The 17,373-nt window shown below is 30.5% G+C and overlaps 1 non-coding gene across 1 annotated transcript; it reads left to right on the forward strand.

Moving 5' to 3' along the window:
• Positions 1-1,008: 1,008 nt before the first annotated feature.
• LOC114195723 lies at positions 1,009-1,121 on the forward strand. Its single transcript, XR_003606556.1, has one exon. It is a non-coding gene; the product is annotated as a U5 spliceosomal RNA (small nuclear RNA).
• Positions 1,122-17,373: the final 16,252 nt, after the last annotated feature.

Raw genomic sequence — 17,373 nt, forward strand, 5'->3', positions numbered from 1 at the left:
AGCCGAGAAGAAGCCAACTAGAGAGATTGTGGATTGAGGTAAGGTGATATTTGTGTCTGACTTCTCTTATTTGTTCTCCGCAGGAACAAAAGCAAATCTCAAAACATATTTTTCAATTTTTATTTTTCCCCTTCTTTTTTTTTTGCCTAAACCACCCTTTTAGGTTTTCAGTCTAGCAGGCATTTTTTATTTTTTATGTTAAGAGATTTGCTCACAGTCTCCCTAGGACAGGTTGCTCCTTTCATGTTAGAGCATGGTAAACATGTAAAGTTGAAATTAAAATATCCAATTAACTATACTAGTGCTTTAACAAAAGGATTCAGGAAAAGGTTAATATTTATTACATATTGAAAATCAGATTTTCCTTAATAATATGACCTAATTTCATTTCACTATAATAGAAATAAGAACATTTGATCTAAAACAGGATTCATGAATCCTTGGGGATAAGAAGATCAATAAAACGGGGTTCAATCAATGACAATGATACTTTTATGAATACTGAAAATTACATTCATCTTGTCCCTATATTTTGAAACAAACTACCCAAGAAAGATAAAAACTTATCTCAATTCACTAAGCACTAAGCTAAAGGACTAATGTTGTGTTGGAGTTGTTTAATCTGGATAGCATCCAATTATTTTCATCAAATCTACAATGTTGTATCTACTACATTAATATCTTGTTTGTTACATCTATTCAATTTATTCAATTTTGTACAACTAAACACAGAAAAAATTGGTTATTTTCTTGAAGACTTACGTTATGCAATTATCACTCATTACCATGTGGAATTCAGGATGTATACAATAGAAGAAATAAATAAGATAAATTTTGTACATTACTTTACTAGAGATGTTATTAGGTTAAGTGATAGTTGCTTGGTTAGTTCAAGTGTATGCGAAAGTGTCCAAGTATCTGATCAAAGCTGACATCGGTTGGTTTGGTAAGAGTTAATAAATTACTTATGCTATAAAATTAAATGTTTGACCACTTGTATAACCATGGAGACGTATGTTAGAAACAGAGCCAACTATTCTTTTGCCTTTTACTAAAGAAAATAGTGTTTCTGACACTTTATGCATCATACATCAATTTTTGGAATTCTTATTATTTAGGACTGCAAATGTAGTTTAAATTTATTGTTCTATAGTATTTTATATTATTAAAGAAACAACTAATGAAGCTAGAAAATTTTGTGAATATTATGTTCTATATAATTTTGTCAAGTTTTGTTGGAACCTTAATTGAAATGAAGGAAGACCTCATTATTAAATTTATAAATTAGACTTCCTAGCGGTCGTAACCGCCACTAACCTTTTTAAATGTATAGACTTACTGGCGGTTATAACTACCACTAACCTTTTTAAATGTTTAGACTTATTGGCGGTTAAAACTGTCACTAACATTTTAAAATTTTAGATTTACTGGCACTGGCAGTTACAATCGCCACCAAATATTTTAACAATTTTAGTGGCGGTTATTCCAGCGGTTATAAAAAACTGTCAATATAATGGTTTGTGACGCTAAATTCTGTGGCACTAAATACCATATTAAATTGACACTAAAATTCAAAATTTTAGTAGTGATATTATTAATAATTATTATTATATACATATATTATTAATTTATTATATATATATATATATATATATATATATATAATCGTTCTTTTTATCAAGAATTATTAAATTTTTTTTTTCATCATGAATTATGAATCAGTTTTGTTGTTATAAAAAGAGGGTTATAAAGATAAAATGTTGATTAATTTATGTAAATTTTTGCAATTTTGAGAATTGGAATTTTGATATAATCTCGTAAATTCATCTTTGCATTTGCTCTTAAATCATCTCTATGGAAAATGAAATAAACTCTATATTTGTCTCTTCAAATCAACTAATTTGGTAAATCAGCTCATACGAACACAAATAAACTTTATATTTGTTGTTATAAAAAAGAGGGATATAAAGATAAAAATGTTCAATAATTAATGGAATTTTTTGCAATTTTGAGAATTGGAATTTTAGTATAATCTCGCAAATTCATCTTTGCATTTGCTCTTAAATCATCGTTATGGAACACGAAATAAACTTTATATTTGTCTCTTCAAATGAGTTGATTTGTTAAATCAGCTCAAACAAAAATAGTCTAAGACAAATAAAACTTGTTATATAACCAATAAAAAATTGTGGTTTATTTCTATTTTACACAATGATTTTAGTAGTTTTAAGTCATGCTTATATTTGTCGGCTTTTTTCTATGTTTAGGCAATAATTTATACAAGTGGGCTAGTTCAGTGTGGTCTAAAGTAAAAAATTGTGTAGTGATAAATGTTCATCATACACTCAATTCACATATACATTATATAATACAAAAGAAAAATTGATTTGTATACCTATACATAATACCAACATTAAACATGCATATTTTAAACCAATATATATAGTAAAAATACCATAGAAAATTCACCTTGAATTAAATTATAATAAAAATAAATTAAAAACTTCATCACATAGAGACTTTTTCTACCATTTTATATAATATATATATATATATATATATATATATATATGTGTGTGTGTGTGTGTGTGTGTGTGTGTTAACACTTTCATCATCAATGACGTGATTAGCTTTAATATAGTTTAGCAAAGAAAACAATATAAAGATAAGCGACATCCATATGGCAATAATCAAAATCATTGTCTTCATAAGCAAAGTGTGTTTCTATGTTTTTTTCCTTATTTTTCCGATGTTTTGGTGTACGACAAGTACAACTCAAATGATTTTTACCACCACAATGATAACTTATATTTTCATCTTATTTGCAATTATTTTAACCTTTTTATTTTCCCTTTTTCACATTATTGTTCCACTTCTGATGATAAAATGTCTCTTTAAAATTTTTTTATGATCATGTCCACAACCATGATCACTAGTACGACCACGACCATGACCATGAAAATATAAATAAGATATCATTGCATTCCCTTTTAGGGATGAAGCATAATGAGTTGTGTCAGACTTGTGATTTTTCATCAAAAACTCATTGTTTTGTTTGGCCATAAAAAGACATGAAATAAATTCAGAATATTTGTTAAATCCTTTCTCACAATATTTTTTTTTGTAGGAGCAAATTACTTGCTGAGATGTTTTACTTATTTCTTTAATGGCATCAACAAGACCTATTGCTTCTAAATGTATTTCAACATATTATATCCAAGATAAGTAATTCTTCTTTGTAATACCAAGGAACACAAATTCAAATTTTGCAAGGTTTTACATGTTTAGAACAATAGCAAATAAAATATCAATAATAATCATTTTTCATGTATGAAACTACAAAATTAATAAAACAACATTAAATGTTAGAAGAATAATCAAATATAAGTAATTATAAGAGTTAAATATATTTTTGATCTCTTACCTTTCAATGAAAATTGGAATTAGTCCCTCATCAAAAACTTTGGTCCAATTTAGTCCCTCAAATTTAGAAACATGTGGATTTAGTCCTTTTAACAAAATTTTGCTAAGTTTATTTGACGTTTCAAACATGTTTCATGATAGTATCTTAGTTGTTTACACCATTTGACACATTTTCGCTTCAATATTAGTTGAGAAACGCGTTTGAAATGTCAAATAAACTTAAAAAAGTTGGTTAAACGAACTAAATCTACTCATTTTTAAATATGGCAGACTAAATTCTTAAGCTTAAAAAAGGGACTAATTACAATTTTCACTTAAAGTTAAGGACCAAAAAATTTAACCCTAATTATAATAATCATCACCATAATAATAATATCATAATAATAATAATAATAATAATAATAATAATATTAAGACAGAGATGAAAATTGATAAAGTCAAATCATTCTTATCACAAAAATAAAAATATAAGATAAAATTGTAAATAAGAAAAGGATTAGAAAGAACTTAGAGGCTTCAACAAACTCAATTAGTTAGAGCATGATGCTAATAACGTGTTATAAAATAAAACTAATAGGAAAAAGAAGAAAGAGAAAGATGAGAACATAAGAGATAATGGGGACTAATTTCCGGTGTATATCATTACTAATAGGAAAAGTACTATTTAATACAAATATTTAAATCTCATGAAGAGTAATCAATCATATGAGAATTGTAGCAAATTAATTAATCATATGAGTAACCGTAGAAAATCTGTGGACAACCATTAATTCATAATATTTTTTATATTTTCCTAATACTATTATTGTTTTATAATAGTTATAATTAATCATATGATGTACCATATTTAATATTACACAAACACAAGAAGAAACACAAGAAGGTTGCCGATAAAGCATACCACTAACGCAAACCATGACACACCACCCCCACAATAGCAGCGACAACCAATCGGAGAAGAAAACGAGGGTTCGACAAATGACTAGAATGGGGCTACGTTGCAACAACTATAGCGCAATGAGTAGCAAGAGTGACAACACAAAGAGCATACACAACCATCAACCAGCAACAACGAATAGAGAACCCTAGTCTCTGGCAATAGTGGATGAGAAGAATGAATCGAGCTAAGTTTTGTGTATTTCATAGAAGAAACGATAATCTATGTATCTTTTTTTGGGTTTAAAGAAAAGCCCTCTGGACTTTTCAACTCGATTTCTAAATCGTGAGTTGGGGCTCACCAAGTTTACAAGGAGCCTATTCAGTTTGTCCCAAAACCGAGTTTGCTTCTAGGTCAACTTGGTGTGGAGACGCAAACTCAAACAATTCAACAAGTTGAATCACAAGTTTGACAACCATGGAGATAGTGGGATTACACTGCGACGAGTCACAGTATGGCTAGGGTCACAATGTGGCTAGGTCGTGATGCGACAACATTGTGGTGCGGGATGGGATCAGAGTGTGCGAGGTTGGCCAGTAAACGAGTGTGCATGGAAGAGGAATGAAAGAAGAAGATAAGGGTGAAAACGTCTTTCTACCTTTCCCATGGGTGCAAAAAGAAGCATATTGCTCATTGTTCCGTTATTTCTCTTATATGGACGTTTTTGCCTTCAACCCATATGGGTTTTAGACCAAGTCTCGTGAGTTTGATCAATTGAAAGTCTATGTATGACCTCTTAAATGCTAAAAAGATTCAATTTATAATTTATACTGCTTATAAATAATAAAATGAAAAAAAAAAATAACTTTATAGAAAACTCAATCCATTCACAGTATATTTAGTATGCGCGTGTTGTTGATAATCAAATGTTAAAATTAAAATTTATGTGATGCTTAATGGATTAAATGGCTTTTGTTTTTTCAGAATATAAACATAAATATTTTAATTACTATAAATAAATACAATAAATAGTGTTAAAAAAATTATATGAGAAATAAATTTTTTTATAACTACTAAAATATTCTTTTTGGTGATGAAAATAAAACACTAAACTTGTATACTTTTAAGGATTGAACGTTTTTAGAAAATAATATCCGGAAAATGGACATTAATTAGTAAGTATATGCATGGACTAAAATATATGATTGTTATTGTGTTAATCCAAATTATATACTAAAGTTATCAACATAAAAGTACTACTTTAGGAAAACTCTTAATGTTAGTAAACAATTATTTTTGTAGTCAAAACCTTAGGAGCTAATGTTAGTGACCAATTATTTTGGTAGTCAAAATCTTGGTAACTAATGTTAGTGACTAATTTATAAATCAATTCATAATAAAAATTATTTTAATTATCAATTTAGAGACTAATTATAATTTTTTTGGAACTATTTTAGTTGCCAATAATTTTTAGTTTTTAAAATTGATACTTCAATTGGTCACTATATAGTGACTAATTATTTTTGTTACTAAAATTGATCATTATTCAAAGATTTTCTTGTACATTACTACGACTTTGTAAATTGGATACTCCACTAATAAGTATCGATAAGATATCCTAAAGTATTGGATACAGATACGTGTCGGACATGGATATGTTACCTAAGTTGAAGTATCGGTGCATCACAGGTAAGTATCAATATGAAAAATAATGAGTTAAAATTAAAACATAAAATGTTAAAGAAGTTGCGAAGGAATTTACGTAAAAATAAAAATTTTGTAAAATAACTCTAGAATAGATTCGCAAAACCACAAAAACTAAATTTGTATAAAAATAGTTAGAGTACCTACACTTCTATTAACATTGATACTATATATTATAAAGTTTATAATATACATGTGTTTCACATCAATAAAGGTGTTCAAAACATTTATTTACAGAGTCATCAATATATACAATCTATTATTAAGAGCATTTTTATGGTAAGAATTATTATTCGTAATGTAACGTGTTCAATATCTTGATCTTATATATACAAAAAATAAAATCTAATACATGTTATAATTTGAATTAAATTAAATTCATATTTATTTTGTAACACCCCATTTAATTGATAACCTTAATTAAAGGGAATGTCACACAGAATAACATAAGAGGTAACGTCGTGGAGTATAAATATCACTCCTTACAAAATCTCATATACATAGAGAAAAGTCTAAGGCACACCACGATGCCATGGGCTAACAAGATAAAAGTTTAACAGTACCTAAAACAAATGCCCAAAGAACAAGCCAATACATGGACTACAACCCTAAAGAAAAACTCAGAAAAATAGGATTTGATCCGAGACGAGCTAAGCAGCGGAACCTCTATCACCCTGTTGACCACGAGGAGTTCTCGCATCTGCTCACATCAATAAATTGATGATTATCGCAAAAAGAGAAAACCACACGCATAGGACATACAACAAGCAGAAAGGGTAAGCTAGAGTAGAAAATGATTTATCATACCATTACATGCAATTTGATATCCAAAGATTCATACCTCAACCAAACATGTGATGACTCGCAACCAATACACTAAGACTCAAGACACGACTCATCCGGATACATATAATTAGTCGGATTCAGTGGATGCTTGCTTTTGTGGTGGCCTTTACTACTCTACTGAGTTAATTGTTATCGTGTTTCATTCCCCCCACGCACAAGGTTAGCCTTAAAGTGTTCCAGGCCTCCTGCTATTCTCACCACTTGAGTCAGTACGCTCTACGTGAGACTAACTGACTCTTTAGAGCGTCAGGATGCAATCCTTACCTTAAATCCTTACTAAATTATATAATGAGGCACCACCATGAAACTCCCACTAATAGGGGTCACGGAATTATGTCCTGACCAATGAGGCACCACCATGCAACCAACGTGGAATTATGTCCTGACCAATGAGGCACCACCATGAGATCTCACCTAGAGATTCATATAATTACGACCTGACCAAAATGAGGCACCACGACGAAACCTTTGTGGAATTACGTCCTGACCACACCAAATTCATATTTCTCCACCCAATCACAAAATTATCATGCGTACCAAGTCTCATGAAATTATTCCATCAACCAACCAACCAGGTCATGTTTTTCTCCCATTTCATACTTTTCATAACAATATTTCATTAACCTCATACTCTATAAATGCATATCGATATTCAACCCAACCAAGTCATGGCTCATTACATAACAACACATCCATTTCAGTCCCATCCAAGCATACATAACAAGCATAATTACATATATTGATCAAGGAACAGTAGAGAAAAAAACTATGGAATAAACAGCAGCCAACACCACACTTTCCGCCCGAGTCTTGCCCAAGCAGAGGGTTCTCACTAAGCAAAAGGGGCCTTTCGCTCAAGCGAGCCCTTCTCGCCTAGGCGAGATCTCGATAGTGGTACTACAGGGTTCCAGCAAGACCATTTCTCGCTAAAAAATACACTTAGTCGCCTAGGCGACAACTCGTGCTGGAACCAAGGGTGAGTTCCTGCTACTCTCGCTCAGGCGAGGCCACTCGCTTGGGCGAGATTAGCAGGTTTCTCGCCTGTTCGCACATGTCTCCCTGTTTCAACCAAGTATATTCACACCACACAGTTTCATATCACCAACAATTCGATTCAAGCACCAAAGCCATCAAAACAAACTAGACCAATAAGTGGAATATCAAAAAGACGTAAACCCTCGCTTCCCTTACTTGGACAGAGGATAGCAAATAACACGAGCACACTACGGAGGAGCACCACAGCTCCAAGAACAGCTTGGTGAGCTGGAAATACTAACACCAGAAGCAAAATGAGGTCACTACGATGAACCTAGTTGGGAATAGGAAAGTAAAGCTAGAGAAGAGTTATGGATGGGAGATCAACTTAAGTGGAACCGAAGTGGAGTTCAGCTAGCTTGGTGAAGGACGGGGTCAAACCCTAGCAGCGCTCATGAAGCAGCCAAGGGAGAGCGAATGGGAAACTATTTCTGGAAAAAAACAAGAAAGGGGGTTTAGGGCTGGTTTAGCACTTTTGGACACCCTATAGGCCAACCTTTATGTCCAACAGATGGGGACAGATGGGGCCTTTTAAATTTTTAGGACAGAAAAAGAGGATTTTCCATGTCATAATCTATCTTCTAGTTAAATATTTTAAAATAAGTAACAATCTATTATCAGTATAACCTAACATATTTTTAAAATATTTTTAATTTAATATGGTCCCAAACTTTAAAATATTCTTTATTGATAACGTGTACTTGAATTAGTCATCTTTTAAGTATTATATTGTTAGTTAATTGCTAATATTCTTATCAATACTATTTTATTTTCTTAATTAATATTTTATATTTGATCAGTCATGTTAAAGTATATAAAGTTATATATTGAGAATATATGGGTGTAGGCAAATGAAACATTTCTGTTTGTGATGATAAAGTTGTTCGTGCCAAAGTTATGCTGTTACTTATGAATGTATCTATCCATTCAATATTTCTATTTAATTATGCTGAAGTTATGTTAACTTGTAAATACCTGGTTCATTTTTTTATAAAAAAAAAAAAAAAACTCTGTCTTTGTAATTAATTAAATAACTACTGAAATTGAATGTGTGAAATTTATTGGCTATTTTTGTTTGACATTAACAAAACGTTACATAACCGATTATTACTGAGTTTTAGAATCGACATGTTTGGGTTTGTCTTTTACGGTAACACAGGAACACAAAAAGAAAACGCATAGTTATCTGTGTTCTATTTTCTCATATCAAGATATACCATTAATATTTAGAATAATTAATCTATATCAATGAAACTAACTATGTAAGTCGTTTCGTTTTTTTTTTCTTTTAAATCTGGTATTAACATTGGAGACATATGATTTACCATTACAAATTCTTAATAACTTTTCCGTTCAAATAACATAATTTTGAACTATACAATATCATTTAAATACTTTTATATCTAAATTCTAAAACATTTAATGGCACCCAAATTAAAATTAATAACTACACTGTCAATGTAAACTTCTTTTAGTTTCTTTTAATAAATCATTATAATGTTTTAATACAACCAATATAAAAGTTAATAAATGTGTGTGAGTGTTAAACATTTACATGAGGATCAATCACTTGTATTTTATTTGTCTTCTTTCATAATAATGAGATGATAATAGGGTAAGGTGCTTGTTCTCCAACTCCATAGAAGAATTCATCACTTTCAAAACATTTATTTTTTCTGCAGAAGAAGAGACATAAATGAGTATTGTTAGTGATTAATGAAGAACTATTATTTTGGATCATTTATTTTTAATAAGTGAATTTTAAATTCATCTCAATTTTACAAAACAAGTTTATAAGGTGAGTTTTACATTCACTTATATATTCACTTATATATTGTAAAGTTATTTTATTCTTAATCAATATAGAATCTTTAACACATTTTTTGAGATAGAGACATATATATTTTAAGTGCGAACTAGATATTAATGATGATCTCATAGTAGATGATAGAATAGTTTTAACAAACAACAAATTTCATTAAAATAGATTTTAGATGATTTTGACATCATCTTAAAAAGTGAATTTTATTCAACCTTACTAAATTGCTTTAGGTTTACAAAATACTTATATAATCTAAATTCATATTAGTTCATCTAATATATCCAACATTTATTTATATGCAGCGGAGAGTAATACGAAGTGGGAGAAAGATAAATTTATTCACATCACCCGCAAAAGTGTAAATAATGAATTATAATGATTTAAGTGAAGATTAAAAATAAAAAATAAAAGTTAAAATATCTTTTTAGTAACAATTTTTATTTAATTTTATGAATTTAATCTTAATATTAATTTGATAAAAAATTATGACCTATTTAAAAAAAATATTAAAACTAAAATGACAAAACTAAAAAAAATTAGGAAAAAATAAACTTAAGATGGCTTCTATGGCTAATTTTTTCCTTTTGTATTTCGTCCCCAATCAATTTGCAAGTGTCATTTGGATATTGATTTTTCCTCACTTCTGATTCGATGAGGGGTATGAGTTGGAAAGATTTCATTTCCTGTAAAGGTTGTCAGAGTGAGTGACAATTCTGGAGCATTCCAATTTTTAACCTCTTAGAAATAAAAATCCACAACATGAGTGATGAATGATGATAAATTAAGGTGCTATAAAATGAAATAGGTTCGATTTCTTAAGAAAAACTAATAAGAACCATTTTACGAAGATATTAGAAAAAGAAAATTAGTACGTTAAAAAATCATTTAAAATACCGAAGAGAATCAAAATTGAAGAAAAAGACAACCGTTAGAATATTTCAATAATTGAGAAGCCCAAAATAAGCTCTTAAGTACTTTTAAGTAGTAAATAATTATCATGTGTTATAGATTATTCTTAATCATGCACCTCTGTTATAAAATTAAAATTTGAATCTTATTAAGATTTCTCTCCTAAAATATTTATAATAAACTCATTTTTCCATTTTTAATATTTATATTTTAACCAACTTTCAAATAAAACATTAATAAGATAATGAATTTTATAAAACTCTTATATTAAAATAAAAAAAAATTACATAAAAGACTTTAAAAATAATATAACAGAATAAAATCTACAAATAATTAAATTAAGAACATTGCACTTACTGTAATTAGGAATATTAAATATGTTTATATTTTGGAAACAAAATAGCAAGGGTAATATAAAGAAAAGAGATAGAGAATTATATACAGAAGCATGATGATAATATTTTGACACTTAATAAATTTTTAAACTCACTTTATATTTACTATTTTGTCTTTCATCTTCTCTTTTCTTTTATAAATACAAAATTTCATTTTCTAACCATCATATTACTTCTAAAAGTGGATTGTTGAGTGATTGATAAAGTGTTAAAACATCATTTTTCATAAAAGTAACGGCGTGCTTGGATGAGGCAATTTAAAAGGATGATTCATTTATTTGGAAAATTTGATTTTTTTTTGTAATTAAATGCTTTATTTGGATAGAGAAATTAAAAAGCATTTAAAATGCATGTATTTTTTGAAGTATTTTAATTAGCTAAATTAAAAGAAATTCAAATACCCTAAAAAAAGTGAAATTTGAAAATTTTCTCACTCAACCCCCAATGGACCGACAAACCCGAATACCATGACAGACTAGGCTAGCCATACGATACAGATGGATCAGACCAACCTAACGACACAAACGGGTCGAGAGGCCCAATGATCCAGACGAGTCAGGCGGGCCCAACGACCCAGACGAATCGGGGTGACCTGATGACAAATACGGGTCGGGCGAGCTTGACAACTCAAATAGGTCGGTCAAGCCCGACAACCCAAACGAACCAAGCTGGCCCGACGACATCAACGGGTTGGGCGGGCCCGATGACTCAAATAGGACTAACGACCTAGACGAGTCGGGTGGGTTTGAAGACAAAGATGAGCCAAACTGACTTGACAACAAAGATGGGTCAATAGGTCCAATGACCCACACGAGTTTTGCGGGCTAGACGACCTAGAGGTGTTGGGTGGGCCTAATGACCCAAACGTATCAGGCAGACCCAACGACCCGATCGACCCATTGACCCGACAATCCTGACCGACACAATGGCCTAGTCAGGCACGATGACCTAGACGAGCCCGACCGGTCCAAAGACCCGGGAGATACCGACCGACCCGACGACCTTGCCAGGTCGGGCTAGCCCATCTACACAGACTTGCCGGGTGTGCCTGATGACATAAATGGACTTAACAACCCAAATGGATTGGACAGGCCTGACGACCTAGTGGGGCCAAGTCGGGTCAACGACCTAGACGGGTTAGGTCGAGCTGGGTCAACGAACTTGACGGGCATGATCAGCCCGAGGCCGTCAGGCTGATTAGGCTTTTCTGGATCATCGAGCCGACCCAACCTAGCTCGTTTGGGTTTCCTGACCCAGTTGAGTCGTCGGGTCGCCCTGGCCCATTTGGGTCGTCGATCCCGTTTCCAAATTTATCATGAACTCAAAACATAATTAAATCTAAAATAAATATTGTTAAAATGAAATTTTATCTCACAAGAAATTCAATTATTTTTATCCAAATAAGAAATTGAAATGTAAGGTATTTTAATTTCTTTATCCAAACAAATTATTTAGAAAATGAAGAAAATTTAATTGCAAGCAATTCAAACACAATGCATTTAAATTTTTCAGCATTGTTGAAATGCTTCATCCAGTGAAGTGTGCGAGATCATGGCTCATACGGATGGGTTTTGGAAGATTTCCCTTTTCAGTGTAATTGATTGAGTTGGTAGTCTTGGGACAAATACAGACTGTGGTTCGTATTGGGAAACTCTACTTGGTGTCGCAGATCGTGGTCATGGCAGTTTATTCCCGTGTGTGGACTACTAGGTGGTGGCTTGTAGTCGGAGGGGCGAGTAGACACTCATGCAGCAAAGATCGATCAATGTACTCATCAAAGAGTGTAGAATCAAAAGGCATCCAACAGAAGGTTTGGAAGTGGAGGATAGAGGTTTGGGGTGCTAACATGGGTTATGGTTATGAAATGCTATATTATTTCATGTTGTAATTGTTTTTATTGTATTTGAGCTCTCCCTATCTACGTGTGTTTGGCGATGATCATGTAATTTGTTACATGAAAGCAGATGTTGATACAAGTGAGCATGTGGATGCTTAGCGTCGGAGTTAGGGCCAACTATGGGGATTTTATACTAGTAGTCGTCACAAATTTTTATGGACTATTTTGTCATAGATTTTATAAACAATTTATAATTGAAATAATTGAACGCCGTGGATTTTATTTATAATTGACACGTTGAAATAGATTTAAAATTTCCCGCATTTTTTTTTTTGGAAGTAATTAGGAATAAATGTGGTTTATTATTATTATGTTCTTATTTTAATTTGCAAATAAGTAATTTCCGACTAGGATGTTACAAACTTGACTAAGACAAAGACATTGGTGGATGTTTTGAGGGGCAGGAGGCCATGGTCCCTCCAATTTTTTTTAAATTTTTTTTATATTATATGTAATTTAGAAATTTTTAATTTTTTTCAAAAAATTTAAATTATAAGTACTTTATATTAAAATTTGATGATTATTAAATTAGGTATTTTTTTAATTTTTTTATAAAGTATAACATTTAATAATAATAAATGATAAAACATAAAATTAAAAATATTTATTAAGATACATATTTTTTATTGTCTTTTTTATTTTTTTTACATATTAGATTCATCTCTAATTCTAACATTTTTTCTTTTTGCTTTTGAAAAAAAAAGTTGGATACAAACTCATTATTTTTTTTCTTTCATTTCATTTGTTCTCTTTCACTATTGAAGAAAAAAGGTAATTCTCCTATTGTTAAGACTTTGGCAAGTGTACCAAGTCGCGCAAGTAGTAACCGGTAAGACCGGGATATCGTTTCCCAAGAGACTCATGTATACTAATCAATTGCGTAATTAGTGACTAATTTAAACTAATGAATAAATCCATATTTTGAGTTTCAATGTATGAAATTAAATTTTGCATAAATAATTAAAATTGAACTTTAGAAGTTAAAGGCACTTAGTGAATGGAAAAGATTAGAAATGATATGACTTGATATTGTCGGGGTTAGAATTCACCAACTATGCTCTCATGCAACTACAATTAGGGATGGCAACGGGGCGGGGCGGGGACGGGTTTCGCTATCCCATACCCATCCCCGCATAAAAAATCCATCCCCATCCCCATACCCAAACCCAACGGGTATCAAACTTTTTTCCCATCCCCATCCCCACCGGGTAACGGGTATAATCTCGTACCCATACCCGTACCCGTGTTCTAACTACTTCAATATTAATTTTTATAAAAGAAAAAAATTACGGTAAAGAAAACATAATATTATGAAATATTCAATATTAGGAGGATTTTCTTCGATGCCAAATACCTTAAAATAAATTATAATTGTTTACATTTTATATTAGAATACCAAATAAAATTTCATGTGAACCAAAACATTTGTTAAATTTGCAAACTACAACATTGATGAACTTATTTGATAAAATTAAAAAATATTTCAAAAAAATATAAAAGGAAAACAAATATTTAAATTAAAATATATTTTAAATGTTTGTTTACTTCAATTTTTTAAATTCTAATGAATATCTTTTTTATACACTAATAAAAGTTATAATATATCACTTGATCAAAATTACACAAAGAATAAATAATAAACATAATAATAAAAGGAAAACAAATATTCAAATTAAAATATATTTTAAATGTTTGTTTACTTCAATTTTTTAAATTATAATGAATCTCTTTTTTATACACTAATAAAAGTTATAATACATCACTTGATCAAAATGACACAAAGAACAAATAATAAACATAATAATAAAATTTTGACATAGATTTTGTATCTTTTGAACTTCAATATATGTTGGATAGTGACAAAAAAATATTCATAGCAATTACATTAAATTTTTATATTGTAGTAAATAAAAGTTATTTATACAATTAAAGTGGAAAAAATTACAGTATGATTAATAGTGAGTTATAAAATAACAAATAATTAGATAGAATATATCGAAATATTATTCTACATGATGAAAATAAACAATAAATAAAAATATTAAAAGACTAACAAATGTGTGTTTTAGAAATAATTTGAGAGACTATCGAAAGAAATCGCACAAAGGAAATCAAATGTATAATTAAGGTATGATAAAATGAAAAATACCTTACAGAACTAATTATTAAATTATGTTTGAAGTGGTTAAAATTAAATAGAAATATCATTAGTGACCAAAAAATTTGTCATTAAATTACATATAAATTAGTAATTAAATTGGTCACTAAATCAAGTACAGATTCGATCATTGAATCGGTCACTAATTTAATCATTGATTCAGACAATAAATCAACTACTACCACCAATGACGAAAAATAGTGACTGATATGGGTTACTGACTAAATCAGTCACCATTTCATGTTTTTCTTGTAGTGAATTATCATATACTATTCCTAAATATCATTATATATATATAAAATTTTAACCACTTCAAACAGAATTTAAAGTGAAAAAATTACATTATGATTAATAATGAGTTATAAAATAAAAAATAATTAGATAGAATATATCGAAATATTATTCTACATGATGAAAATAAAAAAATAAATAAAAATATTAAAAAACTAACAAATGTGTGTTTTAGAAATAATTTGAGAGACTATAAAAAAAATCACACAAAGGAAATCAAATGTATAACTAAGGTATGATAAGACGAAAAATATCTTAGAGAATTAAGAAAACTTTTCAAATATTAACATATATAATTAATGGTTGAAAAATAACGAAAATTATTTTAATGAAACAAAAGAGTTCTTCAAATTAAACAAAAATTAATAATAATAATAAGTAAAGAATTTTTTTTATATTATCTTAAATTGAGAGTATAAACATTCTCATGTGAAAGAAAAATTTATAATAAATAAAAATATTAAAAAATAATATAAATATTCAAATGTGAGGCATAATTTTTTTTTAATTAACATACATCATTTTAACATAATTACATAAAGGTTATGATAAGATAAAAAATATATTGGAGATGAGAATGAGTTTCATGACAAATGAAATAATTAAAAGAAATAAAAAATAGAAAAAAAAAAAATATATATATATAGGGGTTACTTGATTAATTGTGAATATTTTAATAATTTAAACGAGAATGGAGATATGGCGGGGACGGGTATTATGGCGGGTATATGTACATCCCCATACCCATCCCCATACCCAACTGAAAAAGTCGGGGATTCCCCATACCCATACCCATACCCAGTCAATGCGGGGATTCCCCGTCAAAACGGGGACGGGTTAGAGCAATACCCACGGGGACGGGTTTATTTGCCATCTCTAACTACAATTTAACATCCTCTTCATTAATATGCTAATGCCAACCCACAATATTACTCAAACCCTAATTCCTTAATAGATTGAGCCTAAATTTCCTTATTAAAAGTCAATTCCTTGAATCTTAATAAGCAAATTTGCTTTATGCACAAAGGTTTAAGACAACCAATGGGTCAAGCCCCATTCCTAGGTACAAGCTTCATTGAGTTTTCTTATTCTAAATCTAGGTTTCAAAAGATATTTCCACACCCAATGAACCAAAAATCATGCAATAGATGGCTAAATGAATGCAAGCTTTAAGTGAAGAAATAAGAAGCCTAGCAATTAATGAAAAAGTCATATATATAATCAAAACATTTGCATTTACACAAGAGTTTCGTGGCTACATCTAACCTCCAACAAAAATGGGTTTAGCTCTCCATTGCCATGGAAAGCTCAAGCTTAAAAATGGAAGAAAAGGAAGAGAAAGAGATACAAAGAGGAAGATGGAGTTGTTCCCACGAGCCCTAGCACTCCTCCAAGCTCTCCAAATGTGTTCTTCGTGCCTCCAAAATGCCAAAGATCTATTTCCCCTCGCGAAAACAGAAGAAAAAGGGCAAATTTGACACATCACCGAAAACTGCCGCCTGGCGGAAGCCTCTCACCGCCAGGCGCAAGCCACCAAACAATGCTGAAACTTTGCGTGTACCGCCCGGCGGTCTCCAGATGCCGCCAGGCGGTGAGCTGCTGGAAAGGTCATTTTCGCCTGGTTGGCGCCTGACGCCTGACACTGAAAGAAGGTGTCGCCTGGCGGTGTCTTTGTGGCGTCAGGCGATTACTGTTTCTTCTAGATTTAGTGTCTTTTTGCCTTCTTGCTACTCATGATCACTCACTTGTTTGGATTTTTGGAACAAAACTTCCCTTCTACAAAAAGGACACAAAAATGGGGATTAGTGATATATTTAGATCAATGTAACCCAAAATGTATTTATTTACAAAAGGAAGATAAATTTGAGGATTAAGGAGGTTAAAAGCTTTGGAAGAGATGATTTTGCTATGAAAATGTAGCTTGGATAATGGTAAAAATTAACATTATCACCTATCTTACTTGATCTTGAAATATTTGTTTAATAGTTAGTATTGTCTTTTATCTCATGAGTCTTA

Source organism: Vigna unguiculata, chromosome 8 (genome assembly GCF_004118075.2).
Source record: "Vigna unguiculata cultivar IT97K-499-35 chromosome 8, ASM411807v1, whole genome shotgun sequence".
Taxonomy (NCBI): Eukaryota; Viridiplantae; Streptophyta; class Magnoliopsida; order Fabales; family Fabaceae; genus Vigna; species Vigna unguiculata.